Source organism: Megascapheus bottae, chromosome 2, assembly GCF_031878675.1.
Source record: "Megascapheus bottae isolate mThoBot1 chromosome 2, mThoBot2.hap1, whole genome shotgun sequence".
Taxonomy (NCBI): Eukaryota; Metazoa; Chordata; class Mammalia; order Rodentia; family Geomyidae; genus Megascapheus; species Megascapheus bottae.
The window spans coordinates 77364281-77384627 of NC_143510.1; the positions used below are offsets into that span (position 1 = coordinate 77364281).

At 44.9% G+C, this 20347-nt stretch overlaps 1 long non-coding RNA gene across 3 annotated transcripts in view; it reads left to right on the forward strand.

Moving 5' to 3' along the window:
- LOC150067357 (uncharacterized) overlaps positions 1-12703 on the forward strand; it is a 38112-nt gene extending 25409 nt beyond the window's left edge. The window contains exons 4-7 of one of the 3 annotated variants that reach the window (XR_016534606.1): positions 6131-6303; positions 7642-8954; positions 10676-10946; positions 12407-12703. This is a non-coding gene — a long non-coding RNA (uncharacterized LOC150067357). Of the gene's footprint in view, positions 1-413; positions 667-6130; positions 6304-7641; positions 8955-10675; positions 10947-12406 lie in introns of those variants that run through there. The other 2 variants (XR_016534607.1, XR_016534608.1) reach the window with 2 other exon arrangements.
- The last annotated feature ends 7644 nt before the right edge of the window (positions 12704-20347 follow it).

The window sequence follows — 20347 nt, forward strand, 5'->3', positions numbered from 1 at the left end:
CTGATCTTGACTAGGCACATTCATGCATCAATGTCTGCTGGTAGCATGGCTTGGGAATGATTGGTCCAGGATAGTGTCAACTCACATGTCATTGGCCCTTAGCTTACTATCTATTGGTACACTGGGGGATTAGTGAGCCATGTTTTAATTGTATTTATATTGTTTTTGTATGCATTTAGATGTGTATACATTCAATATTTTTATGTGATTGCTATATGATATTTATACTTAACACATTCATCCCGTTTCAAGATCCAATAAATATTCCCCTAACTTTCCTTCTACGTTGTTCAAGTTCAAGAGGGAGACATAATGGGCAGTGTTTCCAGACCTCTTAGAGGGCAGAAGGCTCTGAGCAGAGGGAAATTACTTAAGAAGATGAGTATCTAACATAGTACTTGTTCTAAGAGCAGAAAGACCCATGGTTACAAGTTTCATAAGAGGAGACTCTCAGCTTTCTCCACCACTAGCTGAGGTTCCCAAGATACACCAAACAAGACTGAAGCCCAGAAGGCTACATGGGCATCCATCCTGTATAGGAGCTAATTACAGTGTGAGAGGGCAGGCTGCATCTTCCACCTGCAGCCTAATATTTAATATTTATTGATTTTCCTTTGAGCAACAGATTTAGTGAAGATTATCTGTTCTCTGGGGGGATAAACAGAAAATGTGTAGGGTTTTTTTTTCCTCCAATAAAAATCTATCAATTATGTTGGGTGGAATTTTTCTTTCCCCCTAGGGAGGAGGCTCCATTAGACACAGATATACCAATCGGATTCTATAACTTTTCATGATTATCAACATTATTTCTCTCCACTTACTAAGATTCAACTTCCTTCTATCATAATGTTAGCCTTATATTGGATTCAAAGCTTTCTGCTTTTCCTCTCATGTAGATTAGACCAGAAGCTATAGAAGATTTGGAGTGGAGAGAAAAGAGATACCCCTCCCCTCTCTATGTCCACCCCACTGACTTTGGAGAAAAAGAAAAGAAATGAAAAGCTGAGCATGCCTTTTTATGGTTGCTGTGGCTGCGTGTGGCCCCAGGAACTGCTCCAGCCTTGGTGCCTAGCAGCTCCCATGGCATCTTGGGAAACTGCTTCCTGTTTCAGTGACACACATCCCCGCAGCAGAGGGCATCTTATAGCATCTCACCAATGCACACATCTGTGTGTGCATGTCTGTCCTCTGACAATCTGCAGCCCCTAAACTCTAGTTAATGTGTTGAAATATACACCCCATGACTTTCAGCAACCAGGTTCCAGAGAGAATGATTCCACTGAATCCCTCCCATCAATCATTACACATCCATTTTATGAAAACTTCCTTCTGACTACAGCATGTGCTTCCTACAAATTGGAGAGCTCGTGATAACTCCGGATTCCCATACCAACTACCAAGCGGTACTCCTGATGCTCTGAATGTCTCTAGCACAGAAATTGAATGACATTTACTTTGGCCATTTGAGTTATGGAGTATTTGCCTCATCATTAGATTGTTTTTAATGCTAGTAGTAGGACTTGGGTTTTGTCTTCCCATCCTCAATTTTGTATTTCCCATGACCTAAACTCTAACACTTGAGCCATGTCTCTGGTTAACTGGAGAGAAGAGACTCTTGGGTTTGCTGACCAGAGTGGCTTGATACCTTGATCTTCAGATCACAGAGCCCTGAGTAGCTAGGATTATAGTTGTAAGCCATTAACACCTGGGTTCTGTGATTAAGATCTGAAGATGTCACAGAGACTTGGTCACATTCCTGTGACTACTCATCAAACCAGTACTGTGTTCAGAGTAGAAGGAAAAAGGTCCAAATCTAGGGTGTGTGTTTTTCCCATGGAGACAAGCCTGCTCAGGTTTCCAGGGAGAAAGGTGCTAAGTACCTGGGCTTTGGTGTCCAGAAGCTTAGTCTGAGATCTCTTGGAACCATTTCCTAAGCCTCTCAAGGTTTTCTGAACTACATAAGGTGAGTAACAATATCTATAGGTTTTACATTGCTTAAGTGAGAGTGTGCAATCTTCAGACATTCTCATTAATGACATTCTAAGCAAGACAGAATCCACTGAGCAGATGGCTAAGTGGTACATTTCTGGGACTGGGGTAAATTCCCAAGCAAGGATCCATGCACCAATTATTGCACTCACAACTTGCATACCAGCAGATAAAGAGGTATCTACTATGTGAGAGGTGTGAGCATGGTCATATTAATTTGTAAAAAAGTTTTTTAATGAAGCCTATTGCTCCTTCTTATGTGTATGCTTTCAGCTGTAGAGACCCAGCTGTAGAAAACTCTTAAGATATTATGTGATGTCTTCAATTCTTAAATGTAGTCCCTTGTAAAAACTTGCCCAGAACGTGTGTGTATGTGCATGTGTGTGTGCGTGTGCGTGTGCGTGTGTGTGTGTTTGCTAACACACAGTGAAGGACAACAGATTATGAGAGCACCACCATGTACAAGATGCAAACTAGTCTCATTGTAACCCCTCTCAACCCACCTTCTGGGGTTCCTATGTCATACTTATTTTCAGATTAATAGTCCAATTGGAAGCCTATTGACGAAGCCTGTACTAAAGACAATGGCTCTTCACATTATAACCCTATCTCTCTTAAAAAATCGCCCTTTAAGGCAAGGAGTATTTGTGATCCCATTCCTGGGACCATTCTGCCCCCTAGTGCTTGATACTTATTCACACATCTGCACCAGCAATGGAAGTGTCCTTTGTTTTTAAATTTTTTCCTCAAGGGAAAAAACAGAAAAGGCTGGCTACTTCTACATTCGTTTTCCAGCCCCCAGCTCCCATTATCCTATTCTGTGAAGATAATCCACCCAAAGGTTTTGCTGGGTTTTTTTCTGTCCCATGATTTGAAATTCATCCAGCATATCAATCTTATTCTGTCATAAGGTGCTTTTCAGCAGGTTCCCACATTGGGGAAAGAGGGCAATGCTTGATCTTTATGGGTCTCCTGAGTGAGCTCAAAAGTGGAGCTGGGAGAGAGTCAATGGTCTTGTTTTCCGCCCAGGTTTCTCGTCTGTAAGACCAGTGGGCACCTCAGTGCTGTGCTGAATGCATCCAGGGAAAAGCCACTGGTAAACACATGCAGAGATAGGGGACTTAGATTTATATTCCAGCTCTGATGCAGGGACCCAGGATTAGAAATGTAATAGAAATAATGGCCTTCCTTGCCAATTACTTCCTGTAAAGAAGCCAGTGTCCCAGGCGGACACTGTCTAGAAGCTCCTGGTTCACAGCTGAGTCTGAAATGCAGATCTTGGGATCTGCCTCAGATGTCTGAAGCAGGTTCTTTTGCTTAAGGAGCAGGGAGAGGGAACAGTCTGAAAATCCTAGACTTGTGGATATGTGACTTTGTATAGTAAAAGAGACCTTGCAGAGGTTAGGAGCATGGCCTAGTGGTAGAGTGCTTGTCTAGCATGCATGAAGCCCTGGGTTCGATTCCTTAGTACCACATACACAGAAAAAAAAACAAACCCAGAAGTGGTACTGCAACTCATATGGTAGAGAACTAGCCTTGAGAAAGCCCAAGGACAGTTCCCAGCCTTGAGTTCAAGATCTAGGACTGGCAAAAAAAAAAGGGGAAAGGGGACCACTCGGGGATGATTAAGGGATCTTGAGATGGGGTGATTATTTTAGATGATCTGAGAGGGCCCTATGGATCATGAGACGTTAACAAGGTAGGCAGGAGAGACAGAAGACATAGGATAATGAAAGAGAGATCAGAGAGATGTGCCATGAGCCAAGGAATGTAGGCAGCCTTGAGTTGCTGGAAGGGACAAGAAAAACATTTTCCTTTTGAGTCTTCAGAGGAACTTATACTTCTAGCTCCTTGTTTTTAGTCCTTGATGACAACTATAGGCCTTCTCAAGTCTAAATCTATAGGTAATAAACTTGTGTTGCTTTAAGTTACTAAATTTGTGGTAGTTTGGCACAATACCTCTAGGAAATTAATATATGTCATGGGGGATCATAAATCTGTATATCTGTGTTTTTGAAGGGTTCCTCGTGAGATTCCTTTTTTTCCCCTTAAGACAGGGTCTCACTATGTAGTCCAGATTAACCTTGAACTTGCAACCTCCTGCCTCAGCCTCTCAAAAGGTGGAATTACATACATATACCACTACACACTGGATATACACACTCAAATTTGAAGGCTAGAGGCATAATGGAAAGGCACTGAGAACCAGGAGTCTCTGGAGTCAGTCTAGCTCTGTTGTCATGGATTGTGTGACTTTGCCAAAGTCACTTTACCTTGTTGGGCATTTGTTTCTCTATCAGTAAACAAAAGCAATTGGATAGGTACAGAGATTACCTTTCAGGGCTCTTTTGGCTGTAGCATTCTCACAGTCCAGGAAACATGGTGAAGCTCTCTGAAAAGAGTGAAATCTCCTCCATGTAGGTCTCCCCCAGGAAACAATATTGTTAATTATCTTCACAGCTAATTTTTCTGTATGGCACTCCCTAAATGCCTTGGCTTTCCTCTATGCACTTCACTTATCTGAGCTCCTATCTATGAGGTTATCTTGAAACAGCAGCCAGTCCAATGTGCAATTAATAATTAAATGCTTGGGGGAGATTTCTAACCAGGAGTCTGATCAATAAGCCAGTAAGGGGGGGCGCTGGGGTGGCACAATCTTCAGCTAATGAAGGGGGCGACTCCCTGTCTCTGCTATGAAAAGAAAAATGTCACAAACATTACATGCAGCCTGAGGGGTATGGGTAGAAGGGGGAAGGGGCTGCTGTTGCTAGGCAACAAGCTCATCACTAATCATGTGCATAAAAGCCATGGGTCTCCCTTTTCAGCACAGCTAGAGGGCCTCCCTCCTTCTCCCCACCCCTGCTGTGCCCTCCAGCGGGTCTTTGGGCTCCAGTTCCAGACATTCTCTGAAACAAGCCCAAGACCTCTGTAGTCTCCCAGGGTAGATTCTGTTGGTTGGAAGGAAATTGAGAATAAAAGCCTCTTAGTGTCCCTCCCAGGTGAGGGAGCCATGGTACCCATATCCCAGGATACCTTGTCCCCCAGCCATCGCTGTTGAATAAGTCATCACCCCAGAGGTTCACTTAGATTTGAAGAAAATCCTTCCTGACCCTTTCATTCAAGGGAGGCTCTTATTGTTTGCTGTGTGGATACTGAGTAAACATGTGAGTCCCCGGGCTGGCTTTTGATGTGTTCAGTAAATACTTCTTTCTGGATGCAGCCAACTGTCCAATTATGCAAGACTCAACCATCATTCCCTGGGGATTTGTTGTCTTAAAGATCCAAGACCTAGTGGGATCAGGGGGTAGTTTACACAGCACAAGGCATCCAGACACAACATGCCCCTGTGGAAACTCTGGCTTCATGAGCACCCAGCCATCTTTCAGAAGAGAACCTCAGGAGACGGCTTCATCTGTAGCCCATGTCTGGCACATACAGGCTTGGGAATAGCCAGTATGAGGACAGGTGTTTACATCTGTCCTCTCCCAAGACGTGCAGCATCTCTAGGAGGGCAGAGGGCTGTCAGAACATAACTAGGCTTGAGACATGTGCCTGGAGTTGTCTTGGGAAGTTGTTTCAGGGAAAAGATGGTACAAGCATCAGCTAAAAAGATGGTTATCATCCCTTCCCCCATAGGCCTGAAGCTGGAGCTGTCCTGGGCTGCATGAACCCCTCAAGTTGGGAGGGGAATGGATCCTTTCTTAGGAATTCCTCAAGGGTTAGTGCCAGCCTAGCAGGTCTGGGCAGGCTGTGCTGCTCCTGGAGGGCACAGATTATCACCTGTCGCGTCCATTTCCCTCTCTCTGTGGGAGCTACACTCGCCTCTCATTGTTCCTCAAAATTATCCATGGCAGGTCTTTAAACTTGTCCCATGGATATTCCTTCTCCATAGCTGGAGGATTCGAGGCCACTTTGACTCCTGCTTGGTCTACCATCTCTGTTCCTCACTACTCCCTCCATTTGCTCTTCTTCAGTTTCAAAACAAAATACTGACCATTTTCATCTTCCATTATTCTCATCCCTTCCTCCCTACTTCTTCCTTCTCTGCTTCTCTCCTTCCCTCCCCCTCTTTCCTTCCTTTCCATCTGCCTATCATCTGTCCATGCATTTTTATTTATTTATTGCTTATTTTGTTGACTAGGGTTCAAGCTCCCTCTGGGCAGGCACCTGTCTGTTTCATAACTGCTGCATCCCAACACCTGCCACTGTGTCTGCAGTAGGCCAGTCCTCAGTGAGCACCTGCTGAGTTGATAAGGATTCTTGGCATCCCATTGGGTACCAGTGAGACTCTGAGCTGTTCCTGTGCAGCCTCAGGTACCTAGAGCTCTGGAACTAACAGATATACCGCCTTTCATTAAGCTTAGTCAACACCATTGCATACATAACTACTTGAGCCTATCGTTTGTTAATATGTTTCTGTCTGTGATATTAGAAACTGAGCCTCACTACTTAGCCCAGCTGGCCTTATACTTCCATCCTTCCTATGATTACAGGCATGTGCTACCACGTCCACCTCTGCCCATCTTTTAAAAACAGTAATATAGAGTATATTTCTTCTATGCCTCCCTTCCCTCACTTTTATATCTTGAAGATTAGGTTATATCTGTTCAAATTGAGCTTCCTGATTCTTTTCAACAGCAGAATGGCATTCCAACATATAACTGTAGAGCAATTTATTTATTCTCTCTTGGTAGATAGGTAGCCTGCCTTTCATTGTTATTATTATTATTATTATTATTATTATTATGAAAAGTGTTACAATTATTTTTTTCTTTCATTTTTTTCAGTGCTCAGGCTCTCCCACTGAGCTATATTCTCAGCATTCAAATTATATGCATACATACATACACATATATATATCATAGCATATGTTACATAATAAATTCTTAGAAGTCAAGTTGATACAGGTACATTGTGGTAGATTTGCTCCACAGAAATTGCATCTATCCTCCCATAAAAATTGAGAGAGCTTGTTTCTTCCTCCTTGCCAAATTCTCTCTTTTATCTTTGCCAATCTGATGGTTGGAAGTGAAATTGTGGTGTAATTTTATTTTTCATTTTCTTATTGTGAATAAGCTTTCATATCTTTCCATGCAAGAGGCATTCATATTTTCTTTCTTATGAACTGCCTGATTTTCTATTAGATCGTTAGTCTTTAAAAAATCGATTTATAGGAACTTTGATATATTAGGAAAATTACTTTGAGGCTGTGATATGAGTTACAAGTACTTCTCCCTGTGTGTCATTTGTCTTTAGATAAAAACCATTATATGTGTTCTGCCTTAAAGCTTTTTTTAAGCCTAATTTATTCATCAGTGTATGTGCGTAAGAGACTATCACTTTTTAATTTGCTTTTTAAACACTTTTTTTATCATATGTCATTATTCATTTAACAGGATTCTTGGAAAGCAATCTCCTTTTCATTACATTTAAGCCAGGTATATAATCTCAACTTTTTGATGGATTGCAAGGCCACCTCACTTCCTGAGGACTCTTGTGAGATTTGGGAAGCACCCAAGCTCTGAGCACCCTCATTCATTTATGTTGGCTCTTATAAATCTCAGCTTCACAGAATGACATATTTTTGACTCTTTTTCAGGATTCTGGAATGTACCACCTGTTTTAGTCTTTAATCATCTCTCCTCGTCACAGGGGCAGAAGGATGGAGCTACTGGAAAACATCTGTTCACACAGAAAAGAAACCATGCACTCATAGTGCCTGGCATTGATCGAAGTCATCTCATACAGACTGTAAACCTCTGTTGAGCCCTCTGCCCCACCCACACCTGGCCTTCCATGTCCTTCACCTGTGTTCTTATCTATCTATCTATCTATCTATCTATCTATCTATCTATCTATCTATCTATCATGATTCTCATTTCTCAAGCTGGCTGTTCTGGGCAGTCTGGAAATGAAAATATTAATGAGAAATGAAAACATCCAACCAGTTTGCCATTGTACATGACTGATGAATGGAAGAACCTTCTTTTGGAGGGGGGAGGTTCTCACTCTGCTGCCACTGAGAGGGAAACCCTTCAAAGAATTTCAGGTGGTCCTGTGGTGGGCGTGTCATGTGACCACTCCAGTGACGTGGTGGAACCAGACACCCACAGATACCAACTTAATGAAGATACTGAGAAGATAGCAAAATACATGTCCACACTATCTCTCTCTCCTTCCTTGTCCTGTTCATCTGTTATGAGCTGACATGTTTTCTGAAAATTCCTATGTCAAAGTCCTAACCTCATCACCTCTGAACAGGACTGTATTTGGAGACAGGGTCTTCAAAAGGGAATTAGGGTAAAACAAGGTCCTTTGGGTGTACCCCAATCCAATATGACTGGTGTCCTTGTTCAAAGAGGAGATCATGGGCTGGGAGTTTGGCCTAGTGGTAGAGTGCTTGCCTAGCATCCACGTAGACCTGGGTTTGATTCCTCAGTACCACATACATAGAAAAAAGCTAGAAGTGGTGCTGAGGCTCAAGTGGTAGAGCTCTAGCCTTGAGAAAATCCAAGGACAGTGCTCAGGCCCTGAGCTCAAGACCAGGACTGGCAAAAAAAAAAAAAAAAGGAGATCAGGACATAGGGTAGCATGGAAGAAGACCACATAGGGACACAGCCAAAACGTAGCTCTCCACAAGCCAAAGAGAGGACTCAGAAGAAAGCAAATTTGCTATGACTTAATCCTATTCTCCAGCCCCCAGAACTTTAAGGTGATAAACTTGGGTGGCTTAAGCTCCTGGGCTGTCACCTATGGCAGATGGATCCAGCTCCTGTTCAGGCAGAGGTGACAATTGTCCCTCTTTTCTCAAAGTGCTGCGCTGTGGGCAAATTAAGCATGTGAGGTGGGTACTCTCATACAAGAGGCATTCACTCCATTGTCCTGTCCACCTGCCGCTTTCATGGAGAATGGATGCAAGAAATTCTCCTCCTTCTTCCTTATTATGCGGCAGGAAGAAAAGCGAGGTAAGTAGCCTGGCTTGCTCTGGGCAGAGAAGGGGCAATGTAAGCTGGGTGCCTGGGTCCTGCCTGTCATCAGGAGCAAGTGCTGGCCTCCACCTGCCATTTTTCCAGATTTTCAAAATAATTGGAAATATGGACTTAAAAAAAAAAGACATGAAGGGCTGGGAATTTGGCCTAGTGGTTAAAGTGCTTGCCTAGCATGCACAAAGACCCGGGTTCGATTCCTTGGTACCACATACATAGAAAAAAGCTGGAAGTGGTGCTGAGGCTCAAGTGGTAGAGCTCTAGCCTTGAGAAAGTCCAAGGACAGTGCTCAGGCCCTGAGCCAAAGCCCAGGACTGGCAAAAAAAAAAGACATGAAGTCTGGTCTGTAAACATCGGCAACAATTAAAAAAATATTAAAAAGGACTGGGCCCTTGGCTCAAGTGGGAGAGCACTTGTCTAGTAATCAAGAAGTCTTGAGGTTAAACCTCAGACCCACCAAACCAAACTAAATAAAACAAAACAAAACAAAAAGCCCACAGAAAATAAGGAGCATTGTGGGGAGGGAGGAGGTGGGGGGAAGATATGGAGAAATCAGAACCCTGCGTACTGCTGGTAAGAATAGAAAAAGACGCTGCAGGATTGTATATCTATGAGACCCAACAGAAGGCAGCTGTGAGGTCCCGGGGGAAGGGAAGGCGGTAAGGCACTTCCGTTCTGCAGAGGGGAAAGTATTCTGAAGATGAAGAGAGGCATCATTCCCCCTGGGGATGTGCGCTCAATGGCTTAACAGAAAGTTTCATGTTATATGTATTGCATCACAGGTTTCCAAATTAGAAAACAGCAATAGCCAAAACAATTGTGTAGGCTAACACTGGTGTTGCACACAAGACACACTTAAAGCCTAGGTTCAGCCCTCAGACACCAGATGTCTTCTAGTTGTTTCATGAGTTCTTGTCATATTCACCCAGCCAGAAGTAAGATTCCATGAAAATAGAAACTGTATCTTGAACTTTGCTGTCCTTCAAAGCAGGTGTTCAGAGCTCGGCAGAGGGCAAGTCATAGGTGGTTGCCAAATGCTGGATGACACACACTCTCTGACTAGCACGCACTCATACACACACATACACTAACATGTAGTGATGCACACCCTCTCACACCTGCTCTCGGACAGCCCCTGACGTTGCACTCATTTATACACTCACAATATACTAACTGCTTTACATGTGGCCCATGAGGCATTGAGGTTTTAACCTCAGGAGTGAACAAGCCCACTTTGGAAGCACTGACTGAAATCCACCTGATTGGAACAAGGAGGCCTATGAGAAGGGAGGAGGCAGGGGAGGCCAGGGCCAGTATGAAAGCTAGGGCATTTCATCTTCATTGTGTATGTGGGGGAGAGGGGAGGTGAGAAGCTGGGGAGACTTCTAAGCAAAGGGATTAGACTGGATTGGATCTTGAATCAATCAAAACCTAGAGCCTGGAGGGTCCAGCTATGTCAGGAGGTTGCAGGGCCTCTCAACAGTGGCCTTCCAGCCTCCACCTCCTCACCCCCATCTGTGCTAGCGAATGAGAAGATTAGGCAGGACTGGGAGAAATGAGGGACCTTGAAGGAGGTGATGATGGGAATGTGGGCCCCATTCTGAGCAGGTGGCGTGCTCATGCACTTTGAATGGGGGTAATTCTAGGTGGGTATGGGCAAGTTGATCACATACAGATTTCCTTCCTTCCTTTTTTCCTAGACTGTTCCTCCATGCCCAGCCAATAGAGGAAGTGCCATCAGACCCTCTGTGCTCTCTGGCAACACCTAGAGGAAGCATCCAGAACTGCCAACTTTAACGATCCCGGACATGGTACCAAGCCCTCAGTAACCCATGGCAACCCCTAGAGGTTGCTATAACCTCAGCAATGAGGAGACTCATCCCAAGGAGAGTGCCAATTTCCCAGATGGTGGAACTTGGAGCTACTAGGACATGGCCAAAAAGAGTCTCTGAATTCACGCAGTCTAATGAGGTAATTGCCCACTCAGCTGATGTCATTCTCTGAAATAGGGATGGGAGCCATATTGCAGGGAAAGATATCAATGAAGATACCATTTCTCCCCAGTAGCCAACAGCCATGGATCACTTATCCATTTAGTGTGGGTCTCTCAGTCTGCTCAAGGACAGGCCTTCAACATTGAGACTGAACCATTTGTCCATCATTAGTGAGCTTCGAGCGTGAACAACACTAGCAAGAATGCCACCTTCAGACAGTTTACAGAAGGGAGCAGAGTAATAGTTGAGACATTATCTTTGGAGGTCAGTGATTATGAACTAGGAGATTCTAGGCTGCTGGATTCAGTGATTTGTACTTGGTGATGGAATCTCAAATTTTTATTCTCTTTGTCACTGGTAAAGGTACCAGGAAGACCCACTAACATGTCCTTGAGTTGGTTTATTCTTCTCATGATGGATGGGGTGCTTTTACAGGGGCCTAGGTCTCTGTATTGTCCCCTGTTGGGTCTCATCTCACCTCATTGTCCTCTGGGTCTCTATGTCCTCTGGTCTCAGCTCTCTATGTCCTCTAGTGATTTCCTAGAGATCTGTAAGGTGTTTAAGCAATCAAAAGCAGTCACTAGAAATGTATAACTTCCTGACAGGTGCTCTGGCCCTGCTTCCAACTGGACTGCCACTCCTACACCTCAAGATGAACACGGGAGCTTAATGGCAGGGGACAAACCAGCATTTGTACAATACTGGGCAGCCACTCTGTGCATCTTACAGGGCCCAGGTGGAGCTGTGGGCAGACGTGTTAGCAGCTGGATGAGAAGGAGGCCGAGAAGGCCCAAGCAAAATAGCACCTTCCTGGGAAGGTTTCTCCCTTCCCAGGCCTATCTGTGGTGTAGAGGACCTTCCCAGCTCCTCTCAAAACCCTCTGTTGCCCACTCTCAGTCTCAAGGCACATCCTGCATACTTATCCAAACTGGAAGTGGTGCTGGGGCTAGAAGTGGTAGAGCACTAGCTTTGAGTGAAAGAGCTCAGGGACTGTGCCTATCCCTTGAGTTCAAGCTCCAAGCCAGACCAACAAACAAGAAGAGAAAAACCTCCCCACAGAAGGCTGGGAAAGAGGGTGGTACTCACTGGGCAGCTGTGGTAGTATCTACCACACCGCTGACAGCCAAACTCATGGTAGGTTGTAGAAAAGAGGTAAGATAGAGTTAGGAGTGGCAGCTGAGACTGGAGAAGGAGGACACAGCCTCAAGGAACACGAAGACTGATGTAGGAATCAAGGAACGCCAGGGCTGTGAAATGTGCTCTGGTTTGAGCAATGAGGTAATTGTTGACCTCGTTGGAAGTGGGTCATGGGCAGGAAGGAGGCACTGCTCTGGCTTAATCTTAAGAAATTAGGAAGTAGAGGCTTTCAGGAAATGTGTTGGGGAGGGTGGTAATGTGATCTGATTCTGATCTAAGGTCATGATTTATTTTTGTTAGGGTTGTCTTCTCTGTAAAAGACAAAACGTGAGGAGAGCTTGTAACCCTGTCTTTCTGAGTGAAGATACAATGACCAGATCTGGAGCCACCATCTTGAGCCCAGGGAAAAAAACACGGATGCACCGAGGCCAGCAGAACCTGGCATAGATAAGCTTGGCCCTCTGCCTTCATTAGGCTAACAAACCAGCTCTGCAACCACCTACCTCTGAAAAATAGAACATACAACAAAACTGGGGCTGAGTAAGCCATGTCTACTCTATGCTGAGTTGTCAGGGCTGTCTGTGTGTGAGAAGTGCTAACAGTAAACTCTGTGGTGGGCTCCACTATCCCTGGAAATTCCCCAGGAAATAATACCCACCATATTTTCATGGATGAAAACCCAGCCAGCCCCCTCGTTTTGTCTTCCCTTTAAGAAGTCATTCTCCAGTCACAATACAATTACAATGGTTCAAGATAAAGTGACCCCAGATCCCATTTGGCATGAAATCTCCCATCTGCCATCAGGCCTTTATCAGGTGGATAGGGACCTGTAGTTGGCTTGCTTTCTGTGCTGCCTCTTCCCTTCCTCTCTGGCTTCCCCCGCCCCACCCCAATGGCCCTCTCAGCTGTGTCTACTTCTTTAGGTGCAAGATGTGGGGGTAGCAGATAGCACAGTTTGTCAATGGGCTCTTTGGCCCTAGCAGAGGGGAAAAGCAGACTTTGGCAAACTATTAAGAAATGGTCACCTCTGGAGATTCTTCCCTGTAATTCCACAGATCTGGGGATATGCCTGCTCTGGAACCCTCCCTTGGCCACATAGGGATGTTATGTTTACCTTTAGCGTTATGTTCCTGGGATGTCCAGTCCCTCTACTGCCCTCCATCTCCACCATTAGGAATCTTCTAGTTCAGCCCTCCTGTGTGGCCCATGTCAGCCCATTAGGAAGGCTCAGCATCATTCAAGTGGGCCCACAACCTCTCTCTGTCAGCCATAGGTCCACAGGTACCTCTGGTTTTCTCAAGTGCCAGCTCACTGCCCTATGTCAGACCTGCCTTCTGCAGGATTCCCAGAAATCTCTAAGAAATCCAAAGAAAAAAATACATTCAGAAGTTCATTCTTTCCCAAGGCAAGACCATCTGTATATAGGACAGAGGTGACAATGTTTTCACTGTTGGAGAAATGTTACAGCATGGAAAGGAAGAAAGGTGGGATTAACTCACAAGAGTTGATTAGCGGCAGATATTTCCTGGTTTCCAACATGTAGAGAGATACAGGAACAAGTGTAAACTTAAATGCGCATCTATATGAATATATGGATACAAAGAGATAATGTCCAGCTGCAACAACAAGATATTCTAGATTATGAGGCTTAAATATCAAACATTCATTTCTCACAGCTCTGGAGGCTAGAGAGTCAAAGGATTTGTGTTACGAGCACTGATGTCTCCTCTCCTCCCTTTTTTCCTCCCCCCAGTAGTCCTGAGGCTTGAACTCAGAGACTCTTGATCTTCCTACCACTACCTCCCAGCTAGAGTGGCTGGTATTACAGGCAGGCACCACTACACTTGAGACTTGGCTTGTATTTCTTTATTTTGAGTTCATAAGAGTGGATGGACATCACAATAACAAGAGTGAAAAGTAGTCAAATGATCATAGTCTACACTAGTCATTGTGTATTTCAAATGGAGAGGATTTTGCATGTTCTCACTATAAATGATAGATGCTTGAAGTGACAGATATGCTAATCTCCTTGATTTGATTCATATACTCCATCCATCTGTACTGAAATATCACACTGAACCCTATAAATACATACAATCACATGTATCAAAAATAAAAAGTAAAATGCATAGCCAGGTGCTGGTGGCTCACATCTGTAATCCTAGCTACTCAGGAGGCTGAGATCTGAGGACTGTAGTTTGAAGCCAGCCAGGCAGGAAAGTCCACAAGACTCCAGAAAACCAGAAGTGGAACTGCAGCTCAAAGTGGTAGTGCACTACCTTGAGTGGAAAAAGGAGCCCAGGGACAAGTGCCCAGGCCCTGAATTCAAGCCCATAACTACCACCACCACCAACAGTAACAAAAGTGAAAAGCACTCAAAGCCCATCTGGGATGAGTTTGGAGGTATCTATTTTCAGCCAGGATGGACTCCAGAGTCCAGCTGTTCCAGGGCTGTTTTATGGCCTGAGATTTCCTTTTAGTTCAAGGTGAGTGAAGAAGGGGAAGGGCAGGGTAAGATTGAGGTCAGCACCCAGGGTGTAAATTGAAGGGCGATCATTCCTAAGTGGCATGACTAGCTAGAGACCTCTCCCTCTGTATTGGGAGAGGTTTCTGGCAGAAGGAAAACTGAATTCATAGGCACGAGAATCTCTTGAACACCGCTGTCAGAGGGAAGAGACTGCTTCTGGCCCAGCAAGTGGTCAGCAGCTAGCAAAAAAGGTAAATAACACACTAGCAATGGAGTTCACAGCAGAGGGCCTCCTCTTTGCTCACTGCTTCTGTGGATTGCCACCTATGTGCCTGACACGGCAGGGTGGGGAGAAGCCAGATGAGTAAGATATGGCTACACTCATAAAGCAATCACAGTATCCTAGAGGAACAGACAGAAAGCAATCACCTTCCAATCGTTGAAGAAAGGGGATTTTGAGAGCTCTTCTTTGCAGAATCCAGAGTAAAGTAAGGCGTCGGGGAGAAGGGAAGGGCTTCACAGAAGGCGTGGGGAGGGAGGAAGAGGAGCAGAAGGAGGAAGAAGGTGCACAATGTGTGACGTACCAGCGTGTGAGACAGAAAGATGCGCCCAGTGTGGATGTGTGGAGCACAGGACCGGGGTGTGGGGCCGAGGCTGGAGCACAGGTTGCTGAGAACCTCATGGCCTGGCCCCACTGGGCAGTGGGGAAGCAGTGGAGGGGTTTAATGGTGGAACAGAGTGACCTGATTGCATGGGGAAGGATCTGGTATGGACAAAACTGGAGATCAGAGACCAGTTGGATGGCCATTACCACTGTCCTAGGGAAATCTAGCCATACCAGGAAGGAACTAAGGGAGTGGTAGGAGAGGCAGGGTGAGGGGGGCATGGGTGGGTTAGTTTGGAAGAAAGAGTGGAAGTGATGTGAATGTGCTTGCAAAGAAGAAGACTGACCTTAATATTCCTAGCTATAGAGGCTGGAGTCATGGCTCAGTTGGTAGAGCACTAACCAATGGGCAAAAGCATCAGGTACCAAGTTCAAGTGCTGATCTCAGATTGAAAAATATCAAATTTCCACTTTGGATGGTAAAGTCTTTAGTGGGATTAGACAGACTGGACAGAGCAACGGCACCTCCAACATGTTCATGCCCTGTGACTCACGTCCCTGATGCAGGTTACTCAGGAGGAAAAGGAGGTTAGAGATTCCAAACCGCACTCCATTTCAGCCAAAAGCTGGACATAGTAGTGTGTGCCTATCACCCCAGCTGTGCAGGAAGCAGAAGTAAGGGGATCAGGGTCCAGGCTGACCAAAATGTGAGATTGTATTTAAAAAATAAGTAAAAGGGGCTAGGGCGTGGCTCAAAAGGTAGAGTGCCTATCTAGCAAGCAGGAATCCCTGAGTTCAAGCTCTAGGATTGACAAAAAAAAGTAAAGAGAATAAAGGCTATCTCTTTAAAAATAATGGTTGTTAAGTGAAATAACGTAGATTAAGGAAGGCAAATATTTAATATTCTCTCTCAGATGTGGGCACTATTCTTAACTAATAAATGAGTATCTTGAGTGTGGAATAGGGATAGCGCTAGGCACTGCTGTTGTCATCTAGCTACTCAGGAGGCCAGGATCTAGAAGATCAAGGTTTGAAGTCAGCCTGAGTACAAATGTCTGAGAGACTCCATCTCCAAAATAACCCGCAAAAGGATGGATTGGAGTTATGGCTTAAGTGGTAGAGCACCAGCCAAGCATGCAAGTTGAGCAAGAACAAGGCCTGAGACCAAATCCCATACTCTAGCACTGCAAAAAGTGTTGGGTGGGGGACTGCTTAAGAGAAAGGATGAAAGGACAGGATATAAAAGGGATCTGTGTGAATCTGATCAAAGCATATTATAGATACATATTTGTATAATTATATTATATATAAAATAAAACCATTACAATTGTTCAAAAGAGAGGGCGGGGTGATATTAAAGAGTAATGGGAGTGAATTTGATCAAAGTGCATTATACATAAGCATGAAAGTATTACAACAAACCCTCTTTGTTTAGTTAATATACACTAATGAACAGGTGGGAGAAAAATAACGTGGTAGTAGACTGTCCTAGAGTGTTCTTTTGTGTGGTTCAACATCACATCCCTGGACTGGGGATGTGGCTCCATGGTAGAATGCTTACCTAGCATTCAAGAAGCCCTGAGTTCCATCCTCAGCCCTGGACGAGTAAACTCACAGCAGCCAGCCACATGAATGGTGGTGGAAATCTCTCTAGATCAGACAAGGAGTGCTCTGGAAGATGGAGGTGGGCTGGTTCTGTTTGGAAGAGGAAACAAGGCTCCTGGTGTTCTGCTCCTTTGCGTCTGACGTGAACAACATGCAAATGAGCACCTGGGCCTGAGTCAGCAGTGAGTAACCCTCTATGGGGTGCGGGGTGCAGGCCCCTGCTGCTCCCTGGGCTGCACACACATTGGCCTTCCTCCCAGCTTCTTCAGTCCTGGGGCAGCCCCTACACCCTAGCCTTTGTCTGGCACAACCCTTGGGGCATGCCAGCTGCTTGCTACTCCTACCTGCCCAGCTGGTAGATCCATCTGGATTTAGCATCACCTGTGGCAAACTGTCTGGTCTTTCCCTCTCCACACCAGTCATACCGTGGTCCGTGTTTGCGAAAACAATGTGAGCTCTAACAAGTACAGTCCTAAACCAAGACAGTAAGTGTGGTAGCACATTTAAATGTATAGCCCAAAGAGCTGCAAGAGTCTGTCTGTCTGGGTAGCTCTGTCTGTCCCCAGGAGGAAGGGACCCCAGAGGGAGGCAAATAACCTCCAGCTTGGCTTGGAGCCTCAGCAGGGAGGAATCAGCCAGCCCTGGACACTAAGAGGAACCTTTGTGGTTGGCCAGGCAGGGTCTCCTCATCTGACAGGACCAATGACACACCACTGGCCACTCTCCAATAACTCTGAGAGCCAAGACACAGCCTCTGTGGGTCCAGCCAGACTACTTTTAGATAATGTCTAAATAAAGATAGCTAGCTGAATGGCTAACTGGTTCTCCTCCATTTCCTCTCCAGACAGGGATTCCATTGACTTTGTGGGTGATTGTTTCTTGCTAACAAGGGGAAACATTGTGCCTGGCAGGAAGAAACCCTGCAAGGATTCTAACCATGATGTCTGCAGCAGGCTCCTCTGTTGATCTAGGCCTGTGTTTGGGTCTCTGCTGGCTTAACCTACACTCTATTTGTGAGAGACTTGTCTGTGTTTTGTATGCAGACTGTTTTGAGGTCTGTCTCACAGTTCTCTGGTTTTGCAGAGCTTCATGGTCTAGAGTTCAAGGCCAGATGAGAAGTCAAGGTCACTGCAGAGGCAGAGGTGGGAGGGATGCTGGCTTAGTATCTCTGCTGTGATGTGGACCCAACAAGAGGCAGCACAGGCCTTGGAGAGTTTCTTTGGCTGAAGGAGTCCTTCAGTGCATAACACTTCAATACTTCACTGTTTTTTTTTGTCCCTCTGATGCTTGTTTTTAGACAGAAAAAAAAATAAAGGACAGAATGGAGTAACCCATCACTTAAACAGCTGTTAACAGGGCTGCTGTTCTTGTTAACTGCTTGAGTCAAGATCAAAGCTTAGCTGGGGATATGTTCTGGCTGGCTTAGCACAGAGAGAAATTTCAGAGGTAGCCACCACAGACGGCGGCAGATGTCATGGAGCCCAAAGGTGAAGCCACAAGAGACTCCCACCATCTCAGCACTCAGCAGAAACGTCACGAAATATTCAGTTAAGCTCACTACAATTATATGCCAGAGAGGGGGTATAAAAGTCTTGTTATCTAATAGCTTTCGGTTGTCTTTATCCACAAAATCTGCCAGCCTGTGGCTTTTCAAAGGTCTAGCATGTCAGTTCAGTCAGCAGGGTGAGTTTGTAACCACAGGATTGTCCAGTCTAGGCCTCCAATCCTTTCATGGTTCAGAAAGCTATCACTCATGCAGGTTGCTATGAACAACTACAGTAGCCAAGTGCTTTCAATTCTTCCCATTACATTGCAGGGCAGTGGTCACCAGGGTCAGCTCTAGACACACAAGCCTGGGGCTGAATCAATAGCTCTGCCATGCCTGCTTCATAGTACAATCAATACCTGCAGCCATTCTGAACCCCAGGATCAGGGAGACATCATAGTGCTTCTCTTACTGAGAACTAGTATTATGTAGAGAGCATTTGCATAACGCATGATCCACAGCACTTGCTCCAAGAGTGTTAGGTAACATCTCACATCTGTAATGCCCAGATGGGTGCTGCTTGGTACTGCCATGAGTCCCACAATTTTCTACATCTCACAGAAATATCTATTAGGAAGTAACTATGTAGCTTGCAGATAATCTGCAGTCTTAGCCATAAACACAGGAAAACTATTATGAAATGACTGCTAGAATTGATTTTCATCAAGCTGTGACTATGGATAGCCTCAGATTTCCAAGATGATTCTTCTTTGATCTTAGGAGTCCATTTGCTGCTCTCAAAATCTGAAAGTAGTTGGGTGCAGTGGCTCATGTTTCCAATCCCAGCTACTTAGGAAGTAGAGATGGGAGGACTGTAGCTTGAGGTCAGTCCAGTCAATGTTGGCGAGGCTCTATTTCAATCAATAAGTATGGTAGTATCCATTTGTGATCCTAACTACTCTAGAAGCCAGAAAGAGGATCAAGGTCGAAGGCCAGCTCTGGGGAAAAACATGAGACGCTACTTGAAAAATACAAAGCAAAAATGGCTGGAGGCATGACTCAAGCACCACCCATATCATTCTTGTTCTCCATCATTCCAGCTCATGAAGGTTCTGCCTCCTTCTCACCATCTCCCCACACTCTGCACAACACAAGGATGCATTTCCTAGCATTCAAAGCACTGTTCATGGATTAACCACCATCTCCCCTAATCTTGGATTCAAGAAATGGGCTATATACTACACATTGATAATTTTCTATGGAATAAGAAACTTGAACTTGGATACAAAGTTAACTATGGGAGACTAGGGTGTGGGGGGCAAAGAGATTCTTAATATATTTATAAATGTGTGGAAAGGTAACAAAGGAATCCCTCCCTGTGTAATTGACACAAGCAAAATAATTATTTTTTAAAGTTAAAAAACAAAAAAGGCTGTGTGGAGAGGGAAGAACACAGAACCAAGGATTTATAGGGCAATGGAACTGTTCTGTATGATGCTATTGTGGCACATATCACAGGTGATGATGCTAATACATTTATACAAGAACCTAGGATACACAGGGTGAATCTCAGTGTAAATGATGGAGTTTAGGTGACAGTGAGGTGTTTGAAGTCGGCTTATCAATGGCCACAAAGGTACACTTTAGTGGGATGCTGACATTATAGGAGGCTGTCTGTATGGCGTGTGGGACAGCAGAGCTAAGAGAAATCTCCATACTTTTTGTCATAGACCCAAAACTGCTTTTAAAAAATGAAGTCATGTGCTGGGTGGGCATGGTGGCTCACACCTGTAATCCTAGCTACTCAGGAGGCTGAGATCTGAGGATCGCGATTCAAAGCAAGCCCAGGTACTAAGGTCTGCAAGACTCTTATCTCCACTAGAAAACTGGAAGTGGTGCTGTGGCACAAGGGGTAGGGCAATAGCCTTGAGCTGAAGAGCTCAGGGACAATATCCAGGCCCAGAGTTGAAGTTCCACGACTGACAGAAAAAAGAAGTCATCAAAACTGATTTTATAGAGCATAGCTTACCTATGCTCACCTAGCATGCATGAAGTCCTGGGTTTGATTCCTCGGTAACA